The sequence below is a fragment of the Cherax quadricarinatus genome, chromosome 16 (genome assembly GCF_038502225.1).
Source record: "Cherax quadricarinatus isolate ZL_2023a chromosome 16, ASM3850222v1, whole genome shotgun sequence".
Taxonomy (NCBI): Eukaryota; Metazoa; Arthropoda; class Malacostraca; order Decapoda; family Parastacidae; genus Cherax; species Cherax quadricarinatus.
Window position 1 is genome coordinate 6,362,138 of NC_091307.1, and position 19,674 is coordinate 6,381,811.

Sequence of the window (19,674 nt, forward strand, 5' to 3'; positions counted from 1 at the left end):
CCTAGTGGGAAGATTGTCAATGCACTAGAAAGGAATAGTGCAGAGTGCGGCATAAGTTAGCACTGAAGATTTGAAGCTAGCTAAACTTTCCCAAGTTGTTACATTGAAACTAATATCCTAATTTCTTCAACAAAAATATCAAATTGGTCATACACAGCAAATATATTCAAAATTTCCACCAAGAAAGACCAGCTTTAAAAGTTCAGGAGTCACCTTTAGTGAACGTTTGAAACTGCTGTAGAAATTACTGGAGTTATTACATGTTGCTGGAAATGAGTTCTACAAGTTCGAGCAATAATCCGTTATGTGATTTATTGAGTTCTACATCTTTTATCATAAGACATTTTCACTTGTCCATTGCTCCTAGATTTTTGTTCTAGTCGCCATAAACCAGCGCTGAAAATTTGAAATTGATCAGACGAGGCCTCGTGTTACGAACGAAATAAAAATAAGTTGAAAGAAGAAAGGTGAAAAATCCCTTAAAAATACCTTTTGGAGACGACTAATAATAATATGAAATATTATAATTATTATAATCATGGGGGAACGCTAAACCCATAGGGATTATACAGCGCCTGTGGGGGGGGGAGGAAGATATTCAGGCTCAATTCACTGAACTGGAACACAGACCCAATTCCCTAGATCAAGAGCCCCTCACCAGCATCAAGGAACCTCCCTTGAGGGGGAATATGTAATAATAACAATAATATTAAAAATCTGTCTAGTATTTCTCAAGAGAAGACAGGATATTAGAGAAGAGATTCTGATTCGCTAGTAGGAGAGGAAGAATCGAGTCTTCACCACTCCGTACAATGAATAACTTACGCGACTTCAGCACTTTACACAAATAAAACAATATATCAGCAAAATATCTGTGTTATGGCAGTGGGAGGAATGACAGCGACATTGAAGTGTCTCATGGTTAGAGGAGAGAAGATCAAGCCTCCACCACTCTGATGCTGGCGAGTGAATAAATCAAGGGTTCTCGGCAGCACTGCCGGGGGTTCAGTCTTCGGCCTGAAAAATCTTTACACTTAATAACCAACGCCGATATACCGCTTCAAATAACTGTTTATATAATAGGGTTGATATTGCAGTGATTTAAGTTTAGTGGTGGTGGAAGTAGTGATATTTACTGAACGTTCTGACTGCGGGTCACACACAGCTCTTAACAATTAAAAAACGTTTAGAACAAGAACAACAACAACAACAACACACACCCACACACACACAAAGATAAGATTTAAAAAAAAATAAATAAAAGCAATGCGATTGAATAAAACTCTCAACACAAATGATTCAGGTTGAGGGCTGCAGGATGTAAAACAAAGAGCGCTTGTGTTTAGATGATTTGAAATATAATTCATCAATGTAAAATCTGAAGCGCTAAATGCATGCAAATTATTCAGACCCTCCATTCGATAATCGCAAGACAGTTGCGCTACCAAACCGTATTTGCCTAGTAAAGATGATCTGCGGCTGATGTTACTACTGATCAAGGCTACGGAAATTCACAAAGTCCCCTCCTGCTAAGCAACGCCAGTATTTCATTCTGGCTGAAAACCTCGAAATACAACGTTGACACTAGAATGAAATAAGCATTTTAATATTCAATATACAATCAACGTCAGCTCAAGGGGTCCTCGTGTTATATTCGCGTTTCAAAAATTTCCATATACTGAGTAGAGTTGCGGTGTGATTTTTTTTTATAATAGACAATCTAACCTAACCAAACCAAACCTAACTAAAGCTAACCAAACCTAATCAAAGCCACCTGACCTAAATAGCGTGTATCGGGAAATTTGCTTAAAACGGTACGTAAGAAATCAACGTTGGATTTAGGCGGACTAGTTACAAAGCGACAGGATGCTAGTATTTTCCAGCATATAAGACGCAAGAACATATAAGACGATGTTTTCAAGCAGCTGTAATATAACGTTAGTAAACAACTGCTAAAGTGAAACCTTGACCCACCTTGAGCAAATAAGACGCAGGTTGATTTTCCAAGACCTTTTTTTCATGGAATGAAACGTTCCTCATATGCCAAAAAAAAAAAAATACGGTATGATGCTACCTCTTAGTCTTTTTACTTATCAAACCAAGGAAATACTGTCTGCAAAAATTTGACGGTCACAATTCATGAACCTGTACGAACTGTGGAAGACTTTACGGAAGTTATGATGTCAAACCATACCACGGGTGGGGTTAGAACCCGCGATCAGAGAATCTTAAAACTCCAGACCGTCGCGAGTTCTAACCCCTCCCGTGGTATGGTTTGTTTGCAATCGTGCCATTACGATCGTGAGTTATAATGTCAAAGTGTTATAGAGATATAATCTTTTACTCTGGCTATGTTTTTTTTTTTTTTTTTTTTTTTTTTTATCACACTGGCCGATTCCCACCAAGGCAGGGTGGCCCGAAAAAGAAAAACTTTCACCATCATTCACTCCATCACTGTCTTGCCAGAAGGGTGCTTTACACTACAGTTTTTAAACTGCAACATTAACACCCTTCCTTCAGAGTGCAGGCACTGTACTTCCCATCTCCAGGACTCAAGTCCGGCCTGCCGGTTTCCCTGAATCCCTTCATAAATGTTACTTTGCTCACACTCCAACAGCACGTCAAGTATTAAAAACCATTTGTCTCCATTCACTCCTATCAAACACGCTCACGCATGCCTGCTGGAAGTCCAAGCCCCTCGCACACAAAACCTCCTTTACCCCCTCCCTCCAACCTTTCCTAGGCCGACCCCTACCCCGCCTTCCTTCCACTACAGACTGATACACTCTTGAAGTTATTCTGTTTCGCTCCATTCTCTCTACATGTCCGAACCACCTCAACAACCCTTCCTCAGCCCTCTGGACAACAGTTTTGGTAATCCCGCACCTCCTCCTAACTTCCAAACTACGAATTCTCTGCATTATATTCACACCACACATTGCCCTCAGACATGACATCTCCACTGCCTCCAGCCTTCTCCTCGCTGCAACATTCATCACCCATGCTTCACACCCATATAAGAGCGTTGGTAAAACTATACTCTCATACATTCCCCTCTTTGCCTCCAAGGACAAAGTTCTCTGTCTCCACAGACTATGTTTTTGTATGATTTTATTAACGAGTATTGTGCAGTGTTCCAACAACGGTGTCGTGCCGTTTTGTTCTTTTTGAACGAGTATATTTATGGGAAAGCTCTAAATTCTTACGGGGGTCATATAGTGCCTGAGGGAATGGAAGGTAATAATGTTTGATACATGGATGTGGAGGCCAATCCTGTTTATTGGATCAAACACCTTTCATCTACATCAAGCCAACTATTTTCCAATTACTGTTGTGTATAAATCACACTGAATCGAAGACAAAGACAAGTTGAAGAAACTCTCATCGGGACAAAGTTTCGCTCCGAGAATAACAAAAAAGGCACAATACCGTGACTGGAACGAAACACAAATAACAGTGTGACTGTAAATGGTCCAAGTCGGGCCGAAACGTCGTCGTAAGCTCCGCTCTTCTATGTGCGGGTTATTTGTGTTTCGCTCCGAGCTTTGTTACGTCATGATTTGAATAAAAATCATAATACCATAGCTTGAACAGTTACTTAGGAAAATAACCTTATGACGACGTTTCGGTCAGTCCAGAACCACTGTCGTTGTGACATGACAATGGTCCAGGACCGACCGACGGGTTTTTAGTGTAGTTAATATATCCTGTATTCTTCGACATACAAAATTGAAAACTTTCATATAGCCGGGATTGCTAGGCAAGTCCTCTTGTTTTTAGAAACAGTCGTGTTCACGGATTTTAATCGAATTTTCGCGCTACCGAAAATCCACTTTCTTTTTCTATCAGATATGAAGGTGAGCCAATATTGTGTACCATCTGTGGTCAGCGTAATACAGTTACGAGAGATTAATTAGTTTTTTTTTTATTTTACGGCGTGAATCGCATACTTTGTTGACGCTTGTGAACGTGCGTGCGCATGTGTGCGTGTACACGTGCGGCTTTATCAAGCTCCTGGAGAGTGAAACGTTGCCACAATGAGATGTCACATTAGTTACACTTGTGTCCTTTACTTAACATATTGTCGGTAATTCAACCCACATTAATGCGTGTAAGTACTTGTGTGTGTGTGTGTGTGTGTGTGTGTGTGTGTGTGTGTGTGTGTGTGTGTGTGTGTTTGAGAGCGCACGCAAGAGCAGCGCTTTCTTTTATAAAAATATTAGTGAAAATTTTCACCATATTAATGTGCATGTACGTTTGTGTTTGATCATATTTATCAGGGATTTATCTACGACATCTAAACAAGGACAAAAAATTGTACACTGATTTATGGTTTAAAAAAATCTCGTTAATTAGTACTGCAACTTATTAACGTTAAACCTTCACGGTAAATGTGAATTACGTACATATTTACAAACCCGTATTTACTCCCTTTTATTTTTTTCGTCTCACGAATGTCACTACAAAGAAAGTGAAAAAATCGGAAAGAAGAGGGAGAGAAAAATAGTCAAAGCACACAAAGAGTAAATGTATCTCAAAGTCAACGCTGAATAGAGGTAAAAACTGGTAACAAATTATCTTTCTTGGGCACAAGACCAGCACAAATTCCCTGGTTGCTGAATTACATCGCAGGACTGAATTTTCGATATCTGCATGCCTGTCCAGCTGTGTGTCAGTCAGTCTGACTGCCTGCCCGTCAAACTGCCTGCCTGTTTAGCTGACAGCCTGCCTGGATGTTTATCTGGGTGGCTGTCAAACTGCCTATCTAGCTGTCATGCTGTCTATTGGGCTGTCACATCTACCCATGCAGCTGTTTGTTTACCCGGCTCTCGTATTGCCTGTCTGGCTATTAGATCGCCCGGCTGGCTATCACACTTCCTGGCTGCCTGTCAGACTGCATGTCTGCCAGACTGTCTGCTCTCCTGTCTACTTATCTGCTTGAATGTCTGTGTGCTCTTTCGTATCTATTTATGTATGTCCTTGTCCTCCTGCCATTGTATTCCTAATGTATGCGTGATTACCTATGTGTAGTTGCAGAAGTATAGATATGAGAAACATACTATATATTTTTCTATTTGCAATTATAGGAGCAAATCAGTAATGTGGTGTCGCTTTTCGATTTTCTTTATCACTTGGAACCTTTTTTTTCAAAAGCTGCGGCTCACAACAGTCGAGATAAATACATAGTAAACAGGGGCAGCAGGTCTTTAGTCACGTATGTATTGCAAGGCAACAGGTGTGACGAGCTTTGCCATTCATCTCGCCCTTTACCCGGAATCGAATCCAGGAAGCTTGGGATGTGCAGAGACTGTTCTTATCACTGAGTTTGTGAGGAGGGAAAGGTGACCTCAGTTTCTTTACTCCCTTTCTTTACTGAACCTACCTCTCACTCTCTCTCACTCTCACTCTCACTCTCACTCTCACTCTCACTCTCACTCTCACTCTCACTCTCACTCTCACTCTCTCTCTCACTCTCTCTCACTCTCTCTCACTCTCTCTCACTCTCTCTCTCACTCTCACTCTCTCTCACTCTCTCTCACTCTCTCTCACTCTCTCTCACTCTCTCTCACTCTCTCTCACTCTCTCACTCTCTCTCTCACTCTCTCTCACTCTCTCTCTCTCTCACTCTCTCTCACTCTCTCTCACTCTCTCTCACTCTCTCTCACTCTCTCTCACTCTCTCTCACTCTCTCTCACTCTCTCTCACTCTCTCTCACTCTCTCTCACTCTCTCTCACTCTCTCTCACTCTCTCTCACTCTCTCTCACTCTCTCTCACTCTCTCTCACTCTCTCTCACTCTCTCTCTCTCTCTCTCTCTCTCTCTCTCTCTCTCTCTCTCTCTCTCACACACACACACATCTTATCACAGGTTTATCCTCTAGCTCACTTGGTGCAGCAACTCCCACAAGAATATATAATTGCTATCGTCACCGCCAGCGGCCGAGGGCTCCTCCCTTCAGACTTAAGATAAACGCTGATATTTCACTTTATGCCGAGATTACACCAATATGGACGCATACGGAAGCATATTAACGCAATAACATCTACCATTTCATTTTTTTTAACCGAGATTGCACTGTGTATGTTTCAAGATTTAAGCGTGACGAAACGGAGGGCTAAGTTGATAGAAGTGATTAGAGAAAACTGAGTCAGCACGTTAAGGATATGACAAAGAAGAAAGGAGATGACAAGCCAACTGAGACTGGACCCATTGTTTACCGCAGATACATCAGACATGGGTCAAATGGAATGCGAGAGCCCACTGGGTCCTAGTGATCATGTGGTTCTGAACTTCAAGTACCTAGTGGAATTGAAGGTGGAGGCAAGTATAATAGGTGGAGGGCATGGAAAGCCAGACTTTAGAAGCGGGAATTTAAAAGAGTTGAGAGACTTCCTGAACGTTGTGTTTTGAGGCAGTAAACCGGAAAGTCAGTCAGTAGTAGATGAGATGGAGAATCTCGCTCGATGATGCAGGGAAGTTGAAGAGATCTTTATGCCAAGAAAATGCAGAAGCAACAAAGACAAAGACAGCCCGTGGTTCAACCAGAGATGCAGGAAGCCAAAACAGAAAAGAGAACTAAAATAATACAGAAAGAAAAGAACAGACGAGAACATATAAGTTTGCAGACTAGCCAGAAATGAATGTGCTAGGGTGAGGAGAGAGAGAAGCTTAGAATCAAACTGAGAATGACATAGCAGCAAAGGGCAAGTCTGAACCAAAACTATTTCGCATCCACATCAGAAGACAGAAAGTAAAGGACCAGATAATTAGAGTGAAGAAGGGCGGAGAAAAGCTCATGAAAACGACAAAGAAGTTTATAAGTAACGATACAAGGATTTAAAGAGTTTTCAGTGGAAACTTGGAAATACGAGAAAAACTAGGGAACAAGGGACACCGACAAGTACAGAAAGCCATCCACACAAAAGGGAAAGAGGTAAAGAAATTTTTTATGAACCTGAATATATCAAACGCAATGGGACCTGAAAAAAAGGGTCTCCATGGATTCTGCCAGAGACATAAGCATTATCTAATCATTTAGTTATAATCTACAATAAGTCAACAGATACAATACAATTAAACAGAAATCTTAGAGACAGGAAATGTAGGCCCTATATTGAAGAGGAGACAGGTATGCATACGTTGCAAGGCAAGGGCAAGAGTGATAGAACACTTCGAGAGAAACAGTTTCATACCTCACAACAAGCAGGGCCAAAAACTTGAGGGTCAGGAGGGAATAACAAAAAACATGATCCGGTGAATCAAAGAGTATCTCAGGGAAAGGAAGCAAAGAGTGACAATCAGAAAGGAGGCGTCAGAATGGGAAGAGTAACTTGCTGGGTTTCGCAACGATCGGTATTAGGACCAATACTGTTTCTGATTTATGTGAATGGCATTATAGGGAAGATTGATTCAGATACATCTTTGTTTACTGACGATGTAAAATTAATGAGGGTAAAAAAATAAGGACAAGGAAAGGCTCCCATGGGATCTGGGCAAAAAATGTTCCGATAAGTGATTGCTTGAATTCAATCCCAGTAAATGGAAGTCTGCAGAGGCTGCAGACTTCACTTAAAAAGAAAGATCCAGGGGTGAACATAATGCCCAATATATCGCCAGAGGCAAACAACCTACGAATAACCTCTGCAGCCAATGCTCGTCTGGCAAATCTAAGAATAGCCATCAGGAATCTGAACAGGCCCTTTATGCAACATACGTTAGGCCCATCTTGGAGTACACAGCATCAGTATAGAACACGTACCTAAAAAAAGCCTATTTTGTAATTGGAGAAAATGCAGAAGTATGTAACAAGGCTTGCTCCTTAAGTAAAGGAAAGGAGCTTTGAGGAGAGACTAACGGAATTGGCCCAAACGACATTGGAGGACAGAAGAACGAGAAAAGAAAGCATTGTAACATACTAAATACTCAGGGGAAATGATAAAGCGAACAGGGATAGGTTGTTTGAGAAGCGAGAAATGGAAACTCAGGGACACTGCCGTTAAAAACCACCGATGAGTCACAGGATGTTAAGAGGTATTTCCTCAGTCTCAGAGTGGTCGGGAAGTGAAACGAAGGCCGGCTGCATACACAGTTTTAAAAGTAGATTCGATAGGGCCCAAGAAGCTAAGAGTACGTACACACACACACACGCACACACACACACACACACACACACACACACACACACACACACACACACACACACACACACACACACACACACACACACACAAAGTATTTCTTCAGTCATGCAGTTGTCAGGCAGTGGAATTGCCTAGAAAGTGACGTGGTGGAGGCAGGAACCATACATAGTTTTAAGACGAGGTTTGATGAAGCTCAGGGAGCAGGGGGAGAGAGGACCCAGTAGCAATCAGTGAAGAGGCGGGGGCCAGGAGTTATGATTCGACCCCTGCAACCACAAATAGGTGAGTACAAATAGGTGGAGCACCAGCATGGTTTCAGGAAAGGGAAATCCTGTCACAAACCAAGGTGACATAAGAAGAGAGAGAGAGTCTAAACTGCATTTTCTTGAACTTTAAGGTCTTTGACACAGTTCCGTACAAGAGATTAGTGCAAAGGCTAAAAGAGCAGGCAGGAATAACATGCATTGCAATGGATCATTGAATACCTGACAGGAAGGAAACAATGAGTGATGGTAAGTGACAAGGTATCAGAGTGAGGGCCTGTGACGAGCGGAGCTCCACAAGGGTCAGTCCTAGGCCCGGTGCTGTACATAAGAAACATAAGAAAGAAGGAACACTGCAGCAGGCTTACTGACCCATGCGAGGCAGGTCCAAATCACCTCCCGGCTTAAAACAATGACCCACTTAGTCAGGTCAGGTCACGTCCACTTAAGGAAGGAACACGGCATCAGACCTATTAGCACACGCTAGTCAGGTCCAACTCACACTCGCCCACACTCACTCAATTATTTATCCAACAGATTTTTAAAACTACACAACGTCTTAGCTTCTATGACGGTACTCGGGAGTTTGTTCCACTCATCCACAACACTATTGCCAAACCAGTGCTTTTCTATATTCTTCCTGACTCTGAATTTTGAAACCATTGCTGCGAGTCCTGTCTTGGCTAGATAATTTTCAGCGCGCTATTTAAATTCTCTTTATTTATTCCTGTTTTCCATTTATACACCTCAATCATCCCCCCCCCCCCCCCCCCCGATTCTATGCCATTCTAGTTCTGGTTTATGTGAATGACATGATGGAACAGATAGATTCAGAGGTGTCTCTGCTTGCTGATGTGAAGCTAATGCGATGAATTCAAGTGCATGAGGACCAGGTGGGACTACAAAGGGATCTGGCCACGCCTCAAGCCTGGTCCAACAAGCGACTCCTGGAGTTTAAACCCACCAAATGCAAAGTCGTGAAGATTGGAGAAGACAGAAGAACGTTATTATCGTTTGAATATTCTTATGACCGTGGTAAAATTCTTTTGACCTTGGGAATATTCTTATGACCTTGGGAAAATTCTGATGACCGTAGGAATATTACGACCTTGGGAATATTCTTATGACAGTGGGAATATTCTTATGACAGGGGGGAAATGTTTGTGACCATGGGAATATTGTTATGACCGTGGGAATATTCTTGTGACCGTGGGAAAAAACTGATGGCCGTGGGAATATTACGACAGTGGTAATATTCTTGTGGCCGTAGGAAAATTCTTGTGACCGTGGGAATATTCTTGTGACCGTGGGAATATTCATGTGACCGTGCGAATATTCTTGTGACCGTATGAAAGCTCTGATAACCGTGGAAATATTACGACCGTGGTAATATTCTTGTGACCGTGGGAAAATTCTTGTGAACGTGGGAATATTGTTATGACCGTGGGAATATTCTTGTGACCGTGGGAAAACTCTTTTGACCGTGGGGATATTCTTATAACAGTGGGAAAATTCTGATGACCTTGGGAATATTACGACCTTGAGAATATTCTTTTGACCGTGGGAATATTCTTATCATTGTGAGAATATTTTTATGGCCGTTGGAAAATTCTATTGACCGTGTGAATATTCTTATGACAGTGGGAATATTCATGTGACCGTGGGAAAGCTATGATGACAGTGGGAATATTACACCCGTGGGAATATTCTTGTGACCGTGGGAATATTTTTATTATCGTGAGAATATTCTTATGACCGTGGGAAAATTCTTGTGACCGTGGGAATATTCTTATGACCATGGGAATATTATCACCGTGAGAATATTCTTATGATCGTCGGAATATTCTTGTGACTATGGGAATATTGTTATAAGCATGGGAATATTATGACCATGGGTATATTCTTGTGACCGTGGAAAAATTCTGATGATTGTGGGAATATTACGACTGTGGGAATGTTCTTGTGACCCTGGGAAAATTCTAGTGACCGTGGTTAAATTCTGATGATCGTGGGATTATTACGACCGTGGGAATATTCTTGTGACAGTGGGAATATCCTTATTATCGTGAGAATATTCTTATGACCTTGGGAAAATTCTTGTGAGCGTGGGAATATTCTTATGACCGTAGGAATATTCGTGTGATCCTGAGAAAATTCTGATAATCGTGGGAATATTACGACCATGGGAATATTCTTATGACCGTGAGAAAATTCTAATGATCGTGGGAATATTACGACTTTGGGAATATTCTTGTGACCGTGGGAATTTTCTTATTATTGTGAGAATATTATTATGACCGTGGGAAAATTCTTGAGACCCTGGAATATTCTTATGACCGTCGGAATATTCTTGAGACCATGGGAAAATTCTGATGGCCGTGGGTCACAAGAATTCTCCCACGGACATAAGAATATTCCCACGGTAATAAGAATATTCCCACGGTCACAAGAATATTCCCATGCTGATAATATTCCCAAGATCATAAGAATATTCCCACGGTCACAAGAAAGTTAACACGGTGATAATATTCCCATAGTCATAAGAATATTTTCACGGTTGGCAATATAAACACAAATGCAGTATAATGTGATCCTTTATTGACTACGTTTCGCCCACACAGTGGGCTTTTTCAAGTCACAAACAGAACTACCTGGGGTGGAAGGAACGCGAGTATTTATAGTCCGGCTGAGGTCAGGTGAAGAATGCTGCATCTGATGATGTACCGAGTTGGGTTGTAGAGTCTAAAAACTTGGGTAGCTTGGAAAGGAGACTGGACAAGTTTGTGAGCACAAACTTGTCCAGTCTCCTTTCCAAGCTACCCAAGTTTTTAGACTCTACAACCCAACTCGGTACATCATCAGATGCAGCATTCTTCACCTGACCTCAGCCGGACTATAAATACTCGCGTTCATTCCACCCCAGGTAGTTCTGTTTGTGACTTGAAAAAGCCCACTGTGTGGGCGAAACGTAGTCAATAAAGGATCACATTATACTGCATTTGTGTTTATATTGCCATTGTGTCGGTATTTTATACCATTTATTTCCATTTTCACGGTTACAAGAATATTCCCACGGTCATAAGAATATTCCCACGGTCATAAGAATATTCCCACGGTCATAAGAATATTCCCACGGTCATAAGAATATTCTCACGTTAATAAGAATATACCCACTGTCGTAATATTCCCACGTTCATCAGAATTTTCCCACGGTCATAAGAATATTCTCACAATAATAAGAATATTCCCACGGTCACAAGAATATTCCCTAGGTCGTAATATTCCCGCAATAACAAAAATTTTCCCACGGTCATAATAATTTTCCCACGGTCATAAGAATATTCCTAGGGTCACAAGAATATTCCCACGGTCATCAGAATTTTCCCACGGTCATAAAAATAATCCCACAGTCATAAGAATATTCCCACGTTCACAAGAATTTTCGCACGGTCATAAGAATGTTCTCACAATAATAAGAATATTCCCACAGTCACAAGAATATTCCCAAGGTCGTAATATTCCCGCAATAACAAAAATTTTCCCACGGTCCTAAGAATTTTCCCACGGTCATAAGAATATTTCTAGGGTCACAAGAATATTCCCACGGTCATCAGAATTTTCCCACGGTCATAAAAATAATCCCACAGTCATAAGAATATTCCCACGTTCACAAGAATTTTCGCACGGTCATAAGAATGTTCTCACAATAAGAACATAAGAAAGGAGGAACACTGCAGCAGGCCTGTTGGCCCATACTAGGCAGGTCCTTTACAATTCATCCCACTAACAAACATTTGACCTACCCAATTTTCAATGCTACCCAAGAAATAAGCTCTGATGTGCAAGTCCCACTCAAATCCATCCCATCCCACTCATGTATTTATCCAACCTAAATTTGAAACTACCCAAAGTCCTAGCCTCAATAACCCAACTAGGTAGACTGTTCCACTCATCTACTACCCTATTTCCAAACCAATACTTTCCTATGTCCTTTCTAAATCTAAACTTATCTAATTTAAATCCATTACTGCGGGTTCTCTCTTGGAGAGATATTCTCAAGACCTTGTTAATATCCCCTTTATTAATACCTATCTTCCACTTATACACTTCGATCAGGTCTCCCCTCATTCTTCGTCTAACATTCGTAATATTCCCACGGCGATCAGAGTTTTCCCACGATCACAAGAATATTCCCACGGTCATAATAATATTCTCACGGTCACAAGAGTTTTCCCATGCGCACAATATTCTCACAATAATAAGAATATTCCCACGGTCACAAGAATATCTCCAAGGTCGTAATATTCCCGCAATAATAAGAATTTTCCCACGGTCATAAGAATATTCCTAGGGTCACAAGAATATTCCCAAGGTCATCAGAATTTTCCCACGGTCATAAAAATAATCCCACGGTCATGAGAATATTCAGACGTTCACAAGAATTTTCGCACGGCCATAAGAATGTTCTCACGATAATAAGAATATTCCACGGTCACAAGAATATTCCCACTTTCGTAATATTCCCACGGCCATCAGAGTTTTCCCACGATCACAAGAATATTCCCACGGTCATAACAATATTCTCACGGTCACAAGAGTTTTCCCATGCTCACAATATTCTCACAATAATAAGAATATTCCCACGGTCACAAGAATATCCCCAAGGTCGTAATATTCCCATTGCCATCAGAATTTTCCCGCGGTCATAAGAATATTCCCACGGTCACAAGAATTTTTCCACGGTCACAAAAATATTCCCGCGGTCGCAATATTCCCACGATCATCTGAATTTTCCCGCGGTCACAAGAATATACCCACGGTCATAATAATATTCCAATGGTCACAAGAATTTTCCCACTGTCAAAAGAATATTGTCACGATAATAAGAATTTTCCCACGATCTAAAGATAATTCTCACAATAATAAGAATATTCCCACAGTCACAAAAATATCCCCAAGGTCGTAATATTCCAACGGTCATCAGAATTTTTCCACGGTCATAAGAATATTCCCACAGCCACAAGAATTTTCCCATGGTCGTAAGAATTTTCTCACATAAATAAGAATATTCCGACAGTGACAAGAACATTCCCACGGTCGTAATATTCCCATAGCCATCAGAATTTTCCCACGGTCATAAGACTATTCCCACGGTCACAAGAATTTTCCCACGGTCATAAGAATATTCTCACAATAATAAGACTATTCCCACGTTCACAAGAATATTTCCAAGGTCGAAATATTCCCACAGTCATCAAAATTTTCCCACGGTCATGAGAATATTTCCACAGTCATAAGAATGCTCTGACGATAATAAGAATATTCCTAGGGTCACAAGAATATTCCCACGGTCATCAGAATATTCCCACGGTCATCAGAATATTCCCACGGTCATAAGAATATTCCCACGGTCATAAGAATATTCCCACGGTCATAAGAATATTCCCACGGTCATAAGAATATTCCCACGGTCATAAGAATATTCCCACGGTCATAAGAATATTCCCACGGTCATAAGAATATTCCCACGGTCATAAGAATATTCCCACGGTCATAAGAATATTCCCTCGGTCACAAGAATATTTCCACGGTGATAATATTCCGACAGTCATAAGAATATTCCCACGGTCACAAGAATATTCTCAAGGTCGTAATATTCCCACGGTCATCAGAATTTTCCCACGGTCATAAGAATATTCTTAGGGTCACAAGAATTTTCGCACGGTCACAAGAATTTTCCCACTGTCATAAGAATATTGTCACGATAATAAGAATATTCCCACGGTCACAAGAATATTCCCACCCTCGTAATATTCCCACGATCATAATTTTCCCACGGTCACAAGAATATTCCCACGGTCATAACAATATTCACACGTTCACAAGAATTTTCCCATGAATATAAAAATATTCTCACGATAATAAGAATATTCCCACGGTCACAAGAATATTCCCATGGGCATAAAAATATTCTCACGTTAATAAGAATATTCCAACGGTCACAAGAATTTTCCCACGGTCATAGATTATTTCCACAGTCATAAGAATGCTCTGACGATAATAAGAATATTCCTAGGGTTACAAGAATAATCCCACTGTCGTAATATTCCCACGGTCATCAGAATTTTCCGACGGTCATAAGAATATTATGACGGTCACAAGAATATTTCCACGGTCAAAAGAATATTCCCCTGTGATAATATTCCCACGGTCATAGGAATATTCCCAATGTCACAAGAATATTCCCATGGTGATAACATTCCCACGGTCACAAGAATATTCCTACGGTCACAAGAATATTTCCACTGTCACAAGAATTTTCCCACTGTCATAAGAATATTCCCTCGGTCATAAGAATGTTCCCACGGTCACAAGAATTTTCCCACGGTCATAAGAATATTCTCACGTTAATAAGAATATTTCCACGGTCACAAGAATTTTCCCTCGGTCCTATGAATATTCTAACAATAATAAGAATATTCCCACGGTCATAAGAATATTCCCAAGGTCGTAATATTCCCACAGTCATAAGAATATTCCCACGGTCACAAGAATTTTTTCACGGTCATGAGAAAATTCCCACGATTGTAATATTCCCACGGTCATCAAAATTTTCGGAGGTCATAAGAATATTCCCACGGTCATAAGAATATTCCAACGTTCACAAGAATTTTCCCACGTTCTAAAGAATATTCTCACGATAATAAGAACATTTCCACTGTCAAAAGAATATTCCAACTTTCGTAATATTCTCACGGCCATCAGAGTTTTCCCATTGTCACAAGAATATTTCCACGGTCATTAGAATATTCTCAAGGTAACAAGAATTTTCCCACGGTCATAAGAATATTCTCACAATAATAAGAATATGACCTCGGTAACATGAATATTCCCAAGGTCGTAATATTCCCACGATCATCAGAATTTTCCCACGGTCACAAGAATATTCCCACGGTCATAACAATATTCCCACGGTCATAACAATATTCCCACGGTCATAACAATATTCCCACGGTCATAACAATATTCCCACGGTCATAACAATATTCCCACTGTCATAACAATATTCCCACGGTCATAACAATATTCCCACGGTCATAACAATATTCCCACGGTCATAACAATATTCCCACGGTCATAATATTCCCACGGTCATAACAATATTCCCACGGTCATAACAATATTCCCACGGTCATAACAATATTCCCACGGTCATAACAATAATCCCACGGTCATAACAATATTCTCACGATTATGAGAATATTCCCAAGGTTACAAGAATATTCCCACGGTCATCAGAATCTTCCCACGGGCACAAGAATATTCCCACGGTCATAAGAATATTCCTACGGTCACAACAATTTTCCCACGGTCATATGAATATTCTCTCAATAATAAGAATATTCCCACGGTCACAAAAATATTCCCACGGTCACAAAAATATTCCCAAGGTCGTAATATTCCCACGGTCATCAGAATTTTCCCACGGTCATAAGAATATTCCCGTAACAAGAATATTCCCGCGATGATAATATTCCCATGGTCATAAGAATATTCCCACGATCACAAGAATATTCCCAGGGGTCACAAGAATATTCCCAGGGGTCATAAGAATATTCCCACGGTCATAAGAATATTCCCACGGTCATAAGAATATTCCCACGGTCATAAGAATATTCCCACGGTCATAAGAATATTCCCACGGTCATAAGAATATTCCCACGGTCATAAGAATATTCCCACGGTCATAAGAACATTCCCACGGTCATAAGAACAGTCCCACGGTCACAAGAATTTTCCCAAGGTTGTAAGAATATTCTGACGATAATAAGAATATTCCCACGGTCACAAGTATATTCCCACGGTCGTAATATTCCCACGGTAACAAAAATTTTCCCACGGTCATCAGAATATTCCCACGGTCACAAGAATATTCCCACGGTCATCAGAATTTTCCCACAGTCACAAGAATTTTTCCAAGGTCATTAGAATATTCTCACGGTAATAAAAATATTCCCTTATTCACAAGAATATTCCCACGGTCATCAGAATTTTCCCACGTTCACAAGAATTTTCCCACGGTCACAAGAATTTTCCCACGGTCACAAGAATTTTCCCACGGTCACAAGAATTTTCCCACGGTCGTAATATTCCCATGGTCATCAGAATTTTCCCACTGTCACAGGAACATTCCCACATTCATAAGAATATTCCCACGGGAACAAGAATTTTCCCACGGTCATAAGAATATTCTCACAATAATAAGACTATTCCCATGACCACAAGAATATTCCAAAGGTCGTAATGTTCCCACGGTCATCAGAATATTCCCACGGTCATAAGAGTATTCTCACTATAAGAATATTCCCACGGCCACAAGAATATTCCCAAGGTCGTAATATTCCCTCGGTCATCAAAACTTTCCCACGGTCATGAGAATATTACCACAGTCATAAGAATGTTCTCACGAAAATAAGAATATTCCTAGGGTAACACGAATATTCCCAAGGTCGTATTATTCCCACGGTCATAAGAATATTCCAACGGTCACAACAATATTCCCACGGTCACAAGAATATTACCACGGTACAGTAGTTCAGCTACGTGCACTACAGTAGTGAAGCTACGTGCACTACAGCAGTGCAGGCACGTGCACTGCAGTACTTCAGCTAGGTGCACTACAATAGTGCAGCTGCGTGCACTACAGTAGTGTAGCTACGTGCATTACAGTAGTGCAGTTATGTACACTACAGTAGTACAGCTACGTGCACTATAGTAGTGAAGCTACGTGCACTACAGTAGTGCAGTTATGTGCACTACAGTAGTGCAGTTATGTGCACTACAGTAGTGCAGCTACGTGCACTATAGTAGTGCAGTTATGTGCACTACAGTAGTGCAGCTACGTGCACTACAGTAGTGCAGCTACGTGCACTACAGTAGTGCAGCTACGTGCACTACAGTAGTGCAGCTACGTGCACTACAGTAGTGCAGCTACATGCACTACAGTAGGGCAGCTACGTGCACTACAGTAGCGCAGCTGCATGCACTACAGTAGTGCAGCTGTGTGCATTGCAGTAGTGTAGCAGCGTGCACTACAGCTACGTGCACTACAGTAGTGCAGCTAGGTGCACTACAGTAATACAGCTACGTGCACTACAGTAGTACAGCTACGTGCACTGCAGTAGTACAGCTACGTGCACTACAGTAGTGAAGCTACGTGCACTACAGTAGTGCAGCTACGTGCACTACAGTAGTGCAGCTACGTGCACTACAGTAGTGCAGCTACGTGCACTACAGTAATACAGCTACGTGCACTACAGTAGTACAGCTACGTGCACTATAGTGCAGTTACGTGCACTACAGTAGTGCAGTTATGTGCACTACAGTAGTGCAGTTATGTGCACTACAGTAGTGCAGCTACGTGCACTACAGTAGTGCAGCTACGTGCACTACAGTAGTGCAGCTACGTGCACTGTAGTAGTGCAGTTATGTGCACTACAGTAGTGCAGCTACGTGCACTACAGTAGTGCAGCTACGTGCACTACAGTAGTGCAGCTACGTGCACTACAGTAGTGCAGCTACGTGCACTACAGTAGTGCAGCTACGTGCACTACAGTAGTGCAGCTACATGCACTACAGTAGGGCAGCTACGTGCACTACAGTAGCGCAGCTGCATGCACTACAGTAGTGCAGCTGTGTGCATTGCAGTAGTGTAGCAGCGTGCACTACAGCTACGTGCACTACAGTAGTGCAGCTAGGTGCACTACAGTAATACAGCTACGTGCACTACAGTAGTGCAGCTACGTGCACTACAATAGTGCAGCTACGTGCACTACAATAGTGCAGCTACGTGCACTACAGTAGTGCAGCTACGTGCACTGCGGTAGTCCACGTAGCACCTTGCTGCATTACTGTAGTGCACCTACCTGCACTACTGTAATGCACGTAGCTGCATTACTGTAGTGCACGTAGCTGCACTACTGTAGCGCACGTAGCTGCAATACTGTAGTGCACGTAGCTGCACTATTGTAGTGCACGTAGATGCACTACTGTAATGCACGTAGCTGCACTACTGTAGTGCACGTAGCTGCACTACTGTAGTGCACGTAGCTGCACTATTGTAGTGCACGTAGCTGCACTACTGTAGTGCAGCTAGGTGCACTATAGTAGCGCAGCTACGTGCACTACAGTAGTGCAGCTACGTGCACTACTTGTTGGGTTCACAGAGCAAATCACATGTAATTGCGGATATCATGATAAGTAGCTTGTGGTGGCGCCAGAGTAAACAACTTACATGGTCACCAGGTCAAGAAACTTGTAGGGAAGCAGTTCCAGATCTGCCATCTGGCGGTGGGATCCCAGAGAAAGTAACAAGTGGTGGGTCCCTGCTACTAAAATTTCCTCGCCAAGTTACTTATTGGCGTTTTTACGTTATACATTTATTCAAACAACTCCTGCGTAACTTTTTACCTCTCTATTTAACAAGAACTTATTTGAAAATCATTACATTTATGTACTGAGAGTGCCCACAATTCTTCTTTGATGTTGGGGAAGGGGGTATGCCCATTTGGTTAGGGAGGATCCCTTTTATTAGTGTTCCATCTTGGGTGGGTCCCAAGGGCTAGGGCCTTGCTTGCTGCCCTTTTAATGTAGATCTGGTAACACACAACGGACGTTCTCTAATTTATTCAGGACACCTGCTACACGGGGGTCTCAGAGGCCTTAAATTTATTACCACTCGCTACTAAATACACATTTCGCCCAAAGATTTTTTAAAAAATTATTGTTGGATGGGGGAAAATGTGTAATTTCTAAAGCAGCAAGAACGCGGAAATTTATATCAAACTCTGAAACATGAAGAAAAAGTAGATTTTTTTCCTTGTTCATGTTAGTTTAGTAGCTTAGTTATGCAGTCCACACCCATCCTATGGGCGGTAGTCAAAAAAAAAAAATACAAAGGGTCCAAGGTCTGGTCCTCAGTTACGATAGTTACAGTGTTAATGAACTATTTGCATGTCTATGATCTGGTTTCTATTCAAAATGAGTTTGTTTTTTATTCGGGCTATTCAGCGAAATCTGTGGTGGAAACTCGATCCTCCATCTAATCACGAGAGAAATACGTTATCAAACGGTAATCAGCGTTTTGATAAAACGCTCAGCAAGTATAGATCTATCACCTTAGGATGAGGGTAAACGGACACGAATGTATTCACTTAGGACACGTTTATTATTTTCCTTCTTACTCCTTCCCAGTAATCTTAATCTGATTC